General features: G+C 35.5%; 1 protein-coding gene across 2 annotated transcripts in view; it reads right to left on the bottom strand.

The window, feature by feature from the left end:
* sema3gb (sema domain, immunoglobulin domain (Ig), short basic domain, secreted, (semaphorin) 3Gb) overlaps positions 1 to 12,479 on the bottom strand; it is a 72,517-nt gene extending 60,038 nt beyond the window's left edge. For both annotated transcript variants that reach the window (XM_087263301.1, XM_087263302.1), the window contains exon 1: positions 12,082 to 12,479. The gene's annotated coding sequence lies outside the window, so the exon portion shown is untranslated. The remainder of the gene's footprint in view (positions 1 to 12,081) is intronic.
* Between the last annotated feature and the right edge of the window lie 2,664 nt (positions 12,480 to 15,143).

Here is a 15,143-nt window from a genome sequence, read left to right as displayed (position 1 = left end):
TCGTTACAGAACTTACTAAATCAATTAATGGCCAACATCACAATGTCCACATATATGCAAAGACTATAGATTACACAAGACATGCCACTCGTATAGTTTTGAATGGGGGAAAGTGTAATGGTCAATATGGCGAATGAGGCCCCGCCTACTAGTACAGGAGCTAATCAGTGATCACTAGCTCAGACTAGTCGTGTGCTTTTAAGACAGTTTTTTTTTGTGGTCAACAAATGCACTGGAATCTCAGCAAATACTTGCTTCACAGACATAAGAAATATATCCAGGTAAAGCTGAAAATCTCTACTTTTAAATGAACCAAGCGCTCTTGAAAAGACTTTTTTGGTTTTGCTATTTGTATTAGACAAACACGAGGTACAGTCCATCCTGTCAACGCACATCACATGACAGCAACTACTCAAACGTCCACACACTTGTAAACAAAGAGTCGCTTTCATTTCTGAAGGAGATTTGCCATCAAGCCCAAGTTGTGAATAACTTGAGATGATTAAAGTGATCTGACGATCATAATCCAGAAGATGATAAAGTGTAATACAGCCATAAATGAGGTTGGTGTCGTGATTTCATTTCTTTCGAGTGCGCATGCGCATTAGCTCGGCCAACCTAAAAATATGTCGATTTTGTTTGATTTGGATGTTTAGAAACTAAACTTATGAGACAGTTGTTGTTTAATTTTTCATTTTTTGAAAGCCTACATTTGAAATATTAGTCGCACTAAAGTTTTGGGGAACTTCCATCCAGAAGAACTGAAACAAATCAAATAAGCTGATAAACTAATAAGGTTGTGCAACAAATATTCCACATACATATTGAAAATGGAGTAAGAGGTGTGTTTTGCTTCATCACTAGTGAAAATGAACATTACACTTGGTATTTTAATGTGATATTAGTATTACAAGCTTAATTGTGATCGTCTAGTGCTTTGCATTTCTGACAGTACAGTAATACTCAGCACATCTGTAATATTGACGAAGAAAAACTCGCTTCTTGTTTTGGGTTTTTCGGATTTATTAATGATCTGCTGAAATTAATTTGCTGAATTATAAGAAGCAATTTAATACTGGATATATGAACTGTGTGAAAAAATTGTTACATTTCAGTGTACACAATGTTTAAAACATTTCACAGATGGTTTACAATTAAACAAAGCTTTAAGCATTATGCTTGGGGCACTGAAAAAAGGAGGTTGTGTGCAAAACAGACAAGGCCATGCACTTTTGTGTGCCACTGAACTGTTGACCAGTGTATTCTGTCACAAATTCAGCTAAAAGTCCTAGACGTTGATAATAGAGTGATTTAAGTTGTGTACATGTATACACCATAATGTGAAATAGGACAAAAGAATGAGATCTTAATTCAATCTTGATTTGTGTTTTCTATGAGAATGAATTTACAGTATGTTTCTTTTGTGTTAATATCAGAATATTGCTGTCCATGTAAACATACTGCGTGTGAGCAGCCTACTACATTTATTTGGTTATCTCCAATGGGGAAATAATGAGGCGCTAATTCAGAAATAACAAAAAAGTGCTTTTACATCATGCAATATTAATGCACTCCATCATTCTCGAGCCACACACATAAATACGCAGATATGAACTCTGGCCGTCTCTCCTCCTAATCCCTACCACAATGCCTTCCCCTCCCCTTTGGCAAAAGCAGATCCCTGAAAGTGGTGCTTGTGTGTTGTAATGTTACAAATTGAGAGCAAGAGCATTAGAGAGACTTTACGCAGAGCAGGGCGAACAGCACATAGCCTCCCTGTACATATCGACACCTGTTTCGATAGCCTCTCTTCTTTTATTTACATGATAAACACTGGATTCCTCTACAATTACCCCAGCAGTGCGGCACCATCTATTCATAGCTGACAGCTGTTTTCCCGCATCAGGGGACCTCATGATAAGATGCAATGTTGTTATGCACTGCATCAAAAGAATAAAGGAGGTCCAATCCATTAGTGGTCAGTTTCAATTGCATTTTGATGTGTTGTGAATTGACTTTGCTTGAGAACCCAGATTTTACATTGGGGATTAAATGGCAACCCAAAATGCGATACAGACGAGATTCAAAGCTTGAATTAATATTCGATAAACTGCACCTCACATACATCACAGAAAATATATCAAACATTTTAAACAACATAATACAGAATTTATAATATTTTTAAATATGTAAATCTAAAATTTTATATATTAACACAAACATATTAACAGTATTTTTTTAATAATTAATTAATTGTGTTATTTATATAAATTTGAAGTCAAATCATTAGCCCTCCTGTGAATTTTTCACTTGTTTAAAAATATTTTTCATTTGTCGCCAATGGCTTAGTGGTAGTGCAGTGACATATGCACTCCAGCGCTCATGGCGACCTGATTTTGATTCCCGCTTTGAGGTCCTATGCCAACCCCACTCTCTGCTCACCACGCTTTCCTGTCAATACTCTCTACTGTCCTATACATTAAAAGGTAAAAACCCAGAATAAATAATAACTATAAAAGTATTTACCAAACGCGTTTTGTCAGGATTTGTCAACATTTTAAAACAGAAGTTTTAATAACCAATATTTTACTAGTCATTTTGCAAGATACTACACTGAAAAAATGATGTCTGCAAAATTGTTGCAAAAAAAAAAAAAAGTCCACAGAAGAGGGAGAAGATTATCTCCAGAATGGGGAAGGCCCAAAGTAAAATGAGAAAATATGATACACTGGTTTTTTGGAATATGGAAAAACTGTCTTTATACCTATTTCATCCGTTTTTATATTACACTGTAAAAAAGGCAGGGTTCCACATAATTCATTCATGTTGACCCAACACAAAATGATTAAGTTTATGATTAAACATAAAAAATTTAAGTTGTCCCAAAGAAATGTCAAGAACTGTGTTGTTTCTGCTCATTTTAATTAAGTAGTTTAAACAAGCAAAAAAAAATTCTTTTTTTTGAGTGTATTTATTTTTATTTTATTTATATTTGTCTCTTTCATCCCTGTTTATCTAAAGCACTTTGAATTGCCACTGTGTATGAAATGTGCTATATGAATAAACTTGCCTTGCCAACAATTTATGTGTTGAATTTAAACAAATTAAATTTAGTAATGTTCAACTTAATTTGCTTGTTAAAATTCAGCACAAATAAACCGTTTACACCACTAAACTTAAATAAAATTAGTAAATCCAAGGAATCATCTGTAAATCATGTAGTATTTAGCCTAAAGTGTGATTTAAAGGCTTAAATATTAGGTGAGTAAGGAAGAAAAAGAATTAAATACTTAAAGGGCCTAATAATATTGACCTTAATTTTTTAATTAATTTAATTTTATCATTATTTTAAAAAGAAAAAGAAACAATATTATAGGAAACACAGTGAAAATTTTCTGTTAAACCATCACAAATAAATATAATTATAAGGGAAATATTTTTTTTAAACTGTGTGTGTGTATGTGTGTGTATATATATTTATATATATAGGTTCTTTTCATAACGTTTAAAAGTTCTGTAAAGTGCTTTAAAATGTTGAAATGTGCATCTTTACTTGATGTTTCATGTAATATATGCAGAAGTATGCAAAAGAACTTTTCAGTTTTTAGTAACCTGGGTCAAATGCTTTTGGTGAACTGTATGCTGTTACGAAATCAGCGCTTTTAAGGTCTGATTATTTAAAAAATCAATAATCTTCACTGCCTTATTGATTACTTTGGAGCTTCAGCTCTAGCCTGCTGATCCTGACAGGCTTGTGCGTGCGAACGGCTTTTCATCTCATTTTACGTTTGATCAACTAAATGAATGCCAAAGTCAGATACTAGAAAGCATTTGATTGGTTTGATGATAAACTGAAGTATGAGGTGAAAAATACACATTGTTCGATTTAGGTGGAAGTGACTAACAACAAAAATGACATGTTTATATCAGTTGTTGAAACTCCCTGTACTTTATTTTCAGAATATTTATTATTATGTTTTTTTTCATTGATGTAGGTTTTTTGTACTGCTCCTTGTTGGAGTTGTAACAATTTTAATTTATTTTAATGCTAAACATCAGTTGTATATAATCTAGACACAAATTTTGACATTGATTGTATGGTACCACACTAGCTGATAAATATCTTTGAAGACTAACATACTGATACTAACATCTAATTTTAAAGTTTAAAGTGAAATAACTGAATTTGAACACAAGGCTGAAAAAAAAATGAAAATGCAAGAAAGAGTTGAAATCTCCATGTTAACAAGTTTCCACTTGCTATTTTTGGCATGCCTCACTCAACACCTAACTTAACGTTTATTTTTATTCTTTTGTCATACCGTTACATTTTCCAGATCGTCTGAGAACAACCAGACACTTCAGCGTGACATTAGCATAGCATCACAGGCCCAGATGAACGCACCGTGTCTTCTTTCCCCTCAAGCCTTTTCATGCCCTTCTGAAGTGATGACTTCATTTTTCTTTGTATCCACTGTCCTCTCCGGCTACAGAATAGATCATTTGGTCATCAGCGGACTCTCGCAGCAACTACTGTTGGTCTTAGATTGGCAAAGACCCAGGAATCTTCAGAATGGAGGCTTAATACTCGCAGGGCTGACAGCTGCAGGGATTAGGCACTCTTGCTCACTGTTATTGACGCCCCTGCATTGTGCCTTTCTCTGTAAATGTGGCACCAGGACTGGGATGGGGTTGATGAGGGGGGTCTGCATTCTGAAGTCAAGTCAGGTGCTTCTGCTTTGAGGTCCGAATGGATGCTTTAAAAGGACACTGAGAATATATGATAATAGGTGAGGACTTTACAGTATTAGGTTGATTTGTTAAATGAGAGCTAGACATAAGAGTAATCATTAAGTTGGCATTTTATTACCAATGTAACAGTTTGTAGTAAAATTGTAAGAGCCATAGATTGATTTAATATAATTCATTAATAGTGCTCAAACACATGTACAGCTTACATATGATATGTTTAGTTGTGTAAAATCTCTGATTTCACCCCTTTTCCTTTCTTTGTAATGGTTTGCTCTGCCTTTATTGGACTGTTTTAAGTTATATTACGAGATATAAAAGTGAAAAAAAAATTAAGACAGAGCAACACCGTTTTTTATTTTTATTTTTTTCCCAGAGTTTACTGTTATACTACATAAGAATTTAGTAAATATCTTTAACTGAAACAAAAAACAAGTCAAAAAAAAAAAAAAAAAAACAAGTCTTGATTGATTTCCTGAAAATTATGATCATACAGAAAAAAAAGATTATTAAAAAAAATGCAAGATTGTCTATTAGGCATGGGACGAATAACTGTTTTCAAGGTATTCTGGGGCTTGGAAAAGTTAACGTTTTAAAACCGCCAAAATATTCTGCTATACCGTTCCTACAGTATATGTAAGTTTTTTTAAACATATTTTAGACAACAGTAAAGCCATTTCACACAGCGATACCAATAAATATCCAGAAACTTACCGGAACGACTTTACCAGTAAATTTAGAAAAAATTTTTTAAAAAATCAGTGATCACACAGGCAAGGATGTACAGAATTTTTGCAAAAAAGATCCATTCACACATCCATTCCAAAATTCTGATAAATTGTGATATCATTAACCAGAAATAACCTCTAAACGGCTGCGCTTGTGTTTGTAAACACTTGACGACATTACAAACTCTGTAGATGGATAAGTATTGTGAACAACTTTGATGAAAGCATATAGAGAAACACTTTTGCGTGTCGAAATGTACATATGCATGTGTGCTGGTGCTCATTGGCAGCTTCACATGCACGCACATCAAGCAACTGTAGCAGAGTTTGGAGGTAAACAAACAGCTGTTTATCAAACGAATTTTAACAATATTTTTTTACACAGTTGGTATTAAGAAGAAACATAGAAACATTTTCTGACTAACATTTAGCAGCTAAATGTTTCTGGAAAAATATTCAAAGGCTTTTATTTTCATAAACAGCACAGGTGTGAATGTGTCTGAATGTTCTGATTGGCTGGGGTAGACATCACACACCAACGCGTTTTAACTGTGAACGTGCTCTTTCTGGCAATTTTCCTGCTGTGTTCACACAGCGCAACATTCCGTAACATTGCCAGTACTGTTACAACTTCTGTTTCCAGAAAAGGGCCGGAACGAATTTACCGCTATTTTCAAAAATGGCCTGTTCAACCATACAGACCTTTCCGGAAAATGGCCAGTAATTTTCCAGAAAGGGCTGTATGTGTGAAAGTGGCTTGTAACTCCAGCAGCAAATATCTCCAAAGATGTCGTTTTGAATTGTAAAGAAATCTATGTTTTTGAAACTAATAAAGACAGCAAAAGGCAAAGATTCATTTGAATTACTTAGCCTGACATGTTTACTGTGCCAAAATATTTTTAATTTTTCTCAAAATAAAATATATTTAGTTCAAAGGGGAAAAAAAGTTTTATTTTTTACCCAGGCATTTAAAAAGAATATATTTTAGAGCAGTAATCACATTACTGAGAAACCTTAATATTTTTATCTAAAGTTATTATACTGTCAGAATAGTATTCTGGCCTATGCCTATTGTATATGAGGATAGACAGATTTTTATGTGAAGGACTTGATTGACAGAATAAAAACGTTGTGATGTTTACACAAATCCTTAGAGTCTTTCTTTTTTTCTAAGACACATGAAAAGAATGCCTACAATCTTCAGGATTATGGCAAAAGAGCCAGTCTAAACAGTAATGTCAGCATGTCTGACATGATATAGACCATGGTTATTCTTACTGTAACAAATGGATTCCTGACTGCTAATGGACACATTACTTTCTTCCCACTTTAGTCAGCTGTAGCATTTTTAATCATTTTCAGTAACACCCCAGATATAAAAAAAATTGTTTGTCCTGAAAAAACAACAAGAGCAAATGGAATCTGCCTTGCAAAATTAAGAATGCTCTAATTAAAATTCTGAAAGCTTGCAGTCATAGGATGCATTCGAAATCACATACTTCCAATAGTACGTACAGTATAGCATGTTAAAAACAGCATACAAGCTGAGTAATATGTCCAAATTTATAGTATTAAAAAAACTGTATTCAAAAAGTACCTGGATGACATAGTACTTCCGGCAAGATTCTGAAAGTATGCATCGCTATCCCATGATGCCATACAAGAGAATTCAAAAAAAAGGAGTGAATCGACGGAACTGACACTGGTAGGTCACATGATAATGACAAATGGTGGATATAGTACATCCAAGTTACAATCTATAAGTTGTGTAATAAATTACAATTTAAATGTAGTACCTACTCTCTTTTTTTTTCCGTTTCATCATAATAAGCTTGCAAACAATGCTCCTGTCCCTGCTTCTTGACTTGTTTTTTTAATTGTTTGACTATTATGGCCTGTTTCCACTGAGTGGTATGGTACGGTATGGTACGCTTTTACGGCTGTTTCCACTGCCAGAAGGTACCAAAAAGTGGACCAAACAATACCAGTTTTTGGGTACCCTTTCTAATGGGTACCTAGCACAACAAAAGGGAACCAAAAGGCATAGCAAGACACGCAGCTGAACACTATTGGTTTACAGGGATACTATACAGCACTTGTTCGTGCACAAGCTAGGATAATGAAAACAAAAGAGGCACCATTTTTAAATACACCCGAGACATTATACCGTAATAACAAAAACAAAGCAGAAGCCTAAAAAAACAATTAATTCATTCAGCAACCTAAAACATGAACAAACTGCCAAGTTGCGACTATTATCATCACCTTTTGGACTATTATGAACTCGGGAAAGACAGAATTATTTTCTAACAGGAGGTTACATGTGCTGGTGAAGAATAAAGATGCAGATGAGAGGTTTGCACTGACTGTGGGCTATACATTTAGTCCACAAATAACTACTAAATGTATGCTGTGTGTAGTTTTTCTGTAATTGGTAACATATGGGAGACTGTAAGGGTCTGTATGTGCTCATATATGTTACATTTATTTGAACACAATATGATCACAGACATTATAGTAGGCCAATAAATATCATTGGTCTGCAGTTATAATCAAATCATGTTCATAGAAAGGTTAGTACAGTACATTTACACAAGCATTTATGTGTATAAAACATCTGTTTTGTGAGAAGTGCTTCTCATATGATAGGTGAATGACCCATACAGCTTTACTTTGACACTTTTTTTTCGAGCAAGAATGACGTTGACTGTCTATCGTACACCATGCACACCAAAAGGGTACCATTGGTACCCGTTTGGCAGTAGAAACGCAAGTAGAAACAGGCCATCATTTCAAAAATGTTCCCAACCTTATAACATGGAGAAAAGTTAAATAAACTAACTTGGTAAGTGTTAACAAATCAATAAATATAAGAGGACAAAAAACAAACAAACATCTTCATTCTGTTTGGGTGAGCAGATTTCTTAGAACAATAGCCATCTAATTTAGAAACTGCATCAAGAACACACTTGTTCTTAAGGGGGCACCTCCCATATCCAAGATGACATCACTAAATTATCACTTGTACCCCATATTCCTCCCTCCACAAACCCCCAGAGTCCAGTTTGACCCTACATTGACCCCCAGCACCACTGACGCTACCATGACAACTGCCTCAAGAGGCTTGTTGTATTTGTAGAGAGTGAGAAGTGTATACATGAGTGCATCTCTCTCTGTTTGTGTGTGTGTGGCAGAAAGAAAGAGAGTCACTTGTGACAAATGGGAATTTAAGTGTGTAACTTACATAGTGAACAAAAAAAGCTAAATGAATGTTGAAATGCGCAACAATAACGAATAACAATGCAAGTTAAAAATCATTTCCTTTAAGTAAAAAAAAAAAAAACTAGGAAAGGATAAAAGCGTAACATTCATAAGTTCAAGGAAAGTATTAGAATGCAAATGATAATAGTTTCACTAGAAAGAGTGTTGGGGATGATTTAAAAAATTCTGGGAACTGTGTGATCTTGCGCATTAGCTGTTCTGAAAGCAAAAACTCTCAAATGCATTAACGATAAAGCTTGTTTTAATATTATAGAAAGGCAGACATCCAGACACTGGCAAGTACTTATGTCCAATAAATTGTTTGCAAATTATAGCTGATGAAAGGCCCATTTCTGTTCTCAAGACAAATGTTCCCCCATTATGTCAACAGGTTTGTACAGGTATTAATTATCCATTTGTGGGCTCTTTGAAATATGCCTGGAAAATCATCCTTGTGAATATTTATGTGCCTTTAAGGGGCTGTTTATGTATAAAAAGATTCCCTTCTTAATGTTCAAAGTGTGTTAATCACAAAGACATCAGCTCAGTTTTCTCCCAAACATGACCTCATAATGTCTTAAAGGAACGCTCAAAATAGAACAAAGTGACCAGTTTAGAATGCTTATTTCAGCCTTTTCCTTTGTCACAAGAGTGATTAAGATGAAAATAATGTGCAAAGAAAAACTTAGAGGATAAACTTGTATGCAAGATCTGTCAGCAACAGAAATATAGCAGCCTGAGAAAGTATAAACATGCCATTGATCTAAATAACAAAGCATCAAAGTAAGTGGCATTTACTTTGGAGAATGTTAAGAAAGGTTTTCATTTATAACACAATGCCAATTTCTCTGTTTAATAAGACAAAAAGCTTTATAGTTTATAGAAATTTTAGTGAAACATAGTTATTGTGGTGAGATACATCCATGATGAATAGGTGACTGTCAAGACACCTGCATCAACTTGAGGTAGGACTTCATGTACCAGTAAACATCACTAAGACCACATAGTTAAGTAAATCACAACAGCCAAGAATCCTTTATTGGCAGACAACACATAGTATTTTGTCTAATTAAATTAAATAAAGTGTAAAATAGGGGTTTGTGCACAATTATATGGAATATTGTTTATGGTTCAATTAAATTTAATTCTGGTGCAAATGCTCAATTAGTGCAGTGCATTTTAATAACTGTAAAGCTGCCAACAGAACCATGCTGAGCTTTCAAGTGAACTTTAATCCATTTTGGCAGAAATTTAAATGCAACCTAAACCAGGACATGATTTTACAAGATGAGATCCCAAATTAGGAGTTTATACAGTAAATGATTTTTCAATTGGGTGCACACACACATTGAGTGTATTTGGAATGTTAGGGCACTAAATATATACTATAAAAACTTATTTCAGAGTTTTTCTTTGTACACTCTGTCAAACATCCTGAGTTGTTTAAACCCAAATTTAGGTCAGATATGGACAAACCAAACCATCAGGTTAAATCTGTTAATTACTTAAAATTAAATGTTTAAAGCAATGGTTGGGCTTGCCTACATTTGTCCTAAATTTGGGTTGAAACAACCCAGCATTTATGAGTGTATCTTTAGGTTTAGACTTAAAATTATGTGTAAACACTCAAGTGAATAATATTTTTGGTGACTGCATGTCTATAAAGAAGACATAAATGTTCTTTGGTAAAGCTACACAGATACACAATTCAATAACTAAAAGCTTTAAACTAACAGAGTTTAACAAGAAGCCCTACAAATCATACAAGCAAATGATTTTAGTATGGATAGCACAGCTTCTAGTAAGTCAGTGTATAGTGTATACTATGATTGGCAAGATTAATATTTCACTAAGGCCTGTCAACAATACCAAAATAAAGGCAGATCCAGTGAACCCCTCAGGGCAAGATGCCTTTCAATCGATTTCAGACCTTCTTTCCTCGTCTGCCTCAATATCTGCTCAATAATTGATGAGACACGATTCACAGAATTCCACTGTCAAGTCTTTCAAGCAGCAGGTTGGTTATGAATAAACTCAATAGGTTGGTGAAAATTCTACTCCACTAAAACAGGGCATCTTTATATCAGGGTTAGATGCTTTTAGAGTAAAAAAAAAAGAAACCACCACAGAAAAATAACATACCAGAGTCGTTTAGAAGGGCCAAGGTAACAAACAGAGAACTGCATCAATACTTTCATGTGGCGCATTAAAGAATTCTATTTACACCCATAAAAACCATAAACTGAGTTACTATTGAATCCTTTATTCCTCATCTTTCTCTGTCTTGGCATTAAAACTCATCCTCATGTCTTAAAAGCAAGGACGCAAATGAAATACATTTTTTATATTTCAACTCCAGCAACCAAAGGACATAAATTTCATAACAGCTTTAAAATCATAACCACGTAAGAGCCTTTTCATGTTTTGTGGAGAAATTCAAGCTCTGATGCTTGATACCTGAAACCACCAAATGTGGTACAGCCAGGGAAGTATTTGTGATGAAGTTCACATGCACTTCACAAATCAATCAAAAAACTGACTAAAGAACCAAGTAAACCACATATTCAACAGCTTCCGTTTCTTTTATAATGTCTAACTTGTCTTGAACTGTGCAATGAAACTTCTCTGTAAAGCATAATTAACGTCATGTTCAATTTTGCGCATGCAAAGAATTGGATTAGAAACCAACAAATTACATTTGAGGTCTGTTATATGCTTTTAACTTACAATACATAATGCATTACTTTTTCAGGTGGTGCTCTGTATAAATAATGCATTAGAGACGTGAACATATATTGTGCATTTCGAAATGTCACCTCTAAAGTAACCTGCTAAATTTGTTTTAACAGAAATCTGACAAATCCTGAGCAACTTTGCCGTGTGGGTGTAAAGTGGACAATGAAGGCTCATGTGGGAACCTCATCTCTGAAGACGCAGGACCCTGTGGATCACTGAGACAAAGGCTTAAAGCTGCCAACAAAAAAAAACATATATTATAAAGATCCTTGAGCCATTTCAAAATGTGTTCTGACATTATTCATTGGGTTCATATATGATTTTCTAAAGTGTTTAATCAGTACATAACCTCAAACATCTTTTCAGTTGTGCAGCATTGTCATTTTTCCAGTCAGCTGCATTGTTGGGGACCAAACATACGAGTGGTGATGCTTAAAAATGACTCCTTTAAGTGCTGTCTTGTTAGGCACCTCACTGTACAGTAGGTGACATGACAATGTAAACAAAGAACTCCGAGATGAGCAGATAAACAAACCGTATCAGTCATTCAAACAAGCCTTATACTAAATGATTAAATCGTGTTTGCTTTTTGAAAAGAGCCACTTACTTTTTGTCCAGGTAACTTAAGGTGGAAGATGTTACATTCCGTGGCACACAACTGTCCGGTACGAACAAAAACGGTCACCAAAGGCACATACACGCGCCAATGTCCATCTGTTCGTTCTTTCTCAGTTACCAAAGTTTCCAGTCGCCGCAGTTTATACAAAAGTACAGGCTAGCGTTCCTAAACCGGGTACACTTTGAGAGAAAGAAGCTACGCAGAGCTCAAACAAACTTTCCCATTTCCAATCGCACTGTCATCCTTCACCATATCACGAGGGGAAAAATCCGTTAATATTCCAGAGTCAAACGCGCGCTCCCTCTCTGTACGAGTCCAGTCAAGTGTTTGCAGGTGTCTAGTGTGCTGTATGCTGTACCTCGCCCTCTCTCCACTACCTCCCTATTAAAACCAGCCAGCCGTGTCAGTGTTAACCAGCTCCCTGCCAGCGCACATGCAACTGCGCGGAGCCCCCGCTGCCCGATTCAGGCGCTGAATGAGGGATTGTCATCCAGCTAATAAACCGGGCCTCTTAGTTAATCTCACAAAGAGGAATCATTAATTATAAGCCAGGACATGAAGTTCCCAATACCGAGTCCTATTAACTGAGAGTTATAACCCTCGGTGTCAGGTTGCACGGGTTATAATAAACCTCGAAGTCGGGGTGAGGCCTCATATTTAATTCTCTCTGATGTGAAACAGAGCGGGTTTCTGTCGGAGGCTCTGACACTGGTGGTGATAATAGTCTTATCTTTTAACGGCAGATATGTTGAAATGAACAGACTCTGAACAGATTACCATTTGAACGTTTAGCTGCAGTCATTTGGGATCAAATTTCGTTAAGATTAAAATTATTAATTCACCCAAAAATGAAAAATTACTCAATATTTGTCCAGCCTCAAGTGGTTCCAAACCTATACCAGTTTCTTTATTCTGTTGAACACAGAAGAAGATAGTTTGAAGAAATCTGAAAACCTGTAAGCATTGACTTCCACAGGAAGAGCAAATATGGAAGTCAATGGTTACAGGTTTCCAACATGTTTCAAAATATATTCTTTTGTGTTCAACATGAAATGATGACAGAATTTTCTTTTCTTTTCTTTTTTTTTTTGAGTGAACTATCACTTTAATTATGTGCTTATACTAGTTGTGGACTATTTTGAATACGTAGCCTCACAGAATAACTTGCATTATTAGTGTTTTTCCCTCTGACTGGGGAGGTAATTACATGTTGGTGTTTAATGTAGCTTTACATGAGCCTTATGAGCTTAATAGAGAAAAATTACTCTAAACAACAGATGTGCATCTCACCAGCTGTGCTGATTTCTAAAGTGCTTTGAGGAATTCGCCTGCCAACAATAAGTGTGAAATCTAGCAGTGTGATGCACAATCTCAGCTGATCAGAAGATTGCCATGTTTAATATACAGGTTGAGCTGATTAAAGACCAACAAGATAACACAATGGGTGGGGCTACACAATGCAAAGCTGCAGAAATAGAAAGCAAGAATCCATTAAAGGGTTGTGGTCATGGCTGTTTAAGGCAAAAAATGAAAGATAGTATTGCTTTATCATGTCACATCTGGTGTAAACTGTAACACATATAATAAGGTGCTTTCAAAATTAAAAAACATGTTTGAAGAGCCCCTATTTTGCATTATAAAAGGTCATATTTTGGTTTTAGGGGTCCAACAACATGCTGATATGCATGTAAGGTAAATAAAAAACTTTCAATATCTTACAATATGCATTTATTTTTACGTAATTATCCCAACAATGGAGTTTGCATGTTCTCAATGTGTTTGCATGGGTTTCCTCCGCGTGCTCAGGTTTTCCCCACAGTACAAAGACATGTGGTACAGGTGAATTGGGTAGGCTAAATTGTCCGTAGGGTATGAATGTGAATTAATGTGTATGGATGTTTCCCAGGGATGGGTTGTGGCTGGAAGGTCATCCGCTGCGTAAAAACGTGCTGGATAAGTTGGCTGTTCATTCCGCTATGGCGACCCCGGATTAATAAAGGGACTAAGCAGACAAGAAAATTAATATGAATATCCTAACAACTCCCATATGATTCATTTTGCAATTAATTTGTTCCCAAACCTTACCTTAGCGTGAAGCTAATCTGCACTAATTGGACTGATGACCCAGTCTGTTGTGATTGGTTGACTGGGTTTAATGTGAGACAAAGAAATGCCCACCAGGGCTACAGTATGAAGTAACAAAAAGAATGTGAGAGGCCAATGTAGGAATGCAATAAAGCAATGCAGTTAAATACCAGCATAATACTCTATTCTTAACCCTAACCACAACATCGACACACATTCAGTATTTATCCACAAAGTGGCAAAACTTCAACTATTTTGAAAACTGACTGCGCCGTGCGTGTGAGGAACAGCTGATGGTGGCCAAAGACAAACGGCAGAAGATCGCCAGTTCAGAAACGTATTTAAATCTTTAAATGAAGAAGCACGTGTTGCGATTTTACCGTGGTTTTGAACACAATATGTGAATACCCCCATAAAGATTTAACCTGAGAGATACAGTACTGATCTATAATAGATAGGTGATTACAGACACGGAGTGATTACAAGTTACAACACACAACTAAATACATATTTTGCAAACTACACAAAATGAGGCAACAATTTTAATTACACTTACATCTTATGATCTGGAGAAACTGGTCCATTTCAACTGTAACAGTTACTGACAATGTCTGAAAGCCCCATACATAATAGTCTCTGCAGCTCCTTTATCTAATAGCAAACAGCCGGCGAATCCCACATTGCAATATAGGTTATTGTGTCAATCATCAGAAAAATGACAGGAGCAAGCACTATACTGTGTTATTTTTGTGAAAAAACTTTAACCCTTAATTCCCCAGCACCAAATCTCCATCTGTCAGTGATCATTATCTTAGCAACATAATCCCGTGATCCTCAATGCTCTGCTAGTTTCTGAAGGGAAAGGCGCGTTCACGTTTTACTTGATCTGGAATTACATATTTGGTGATGTACCATATCAACATTGATGCATTCAAGCAAAAGATCCAAACCCAACTTGATTCATT

This window comes from Danio rerio, chromosome 8, assembly GCF_052040795.2.
Source record: "Danio rerio strain M-AB ecotype USA chromosome 8, GRCz13ab, whole genome shotgun sequence".
Taxonomy (NCBI): Eukaryota; Metazoa; Chordata; class Actinopteri; order Cypriniformes; family Danionidae; genus Danio; species Danio rerio.
This window is presented reverse-complemented; position numbering and strand designations above follow the sequence as displayed.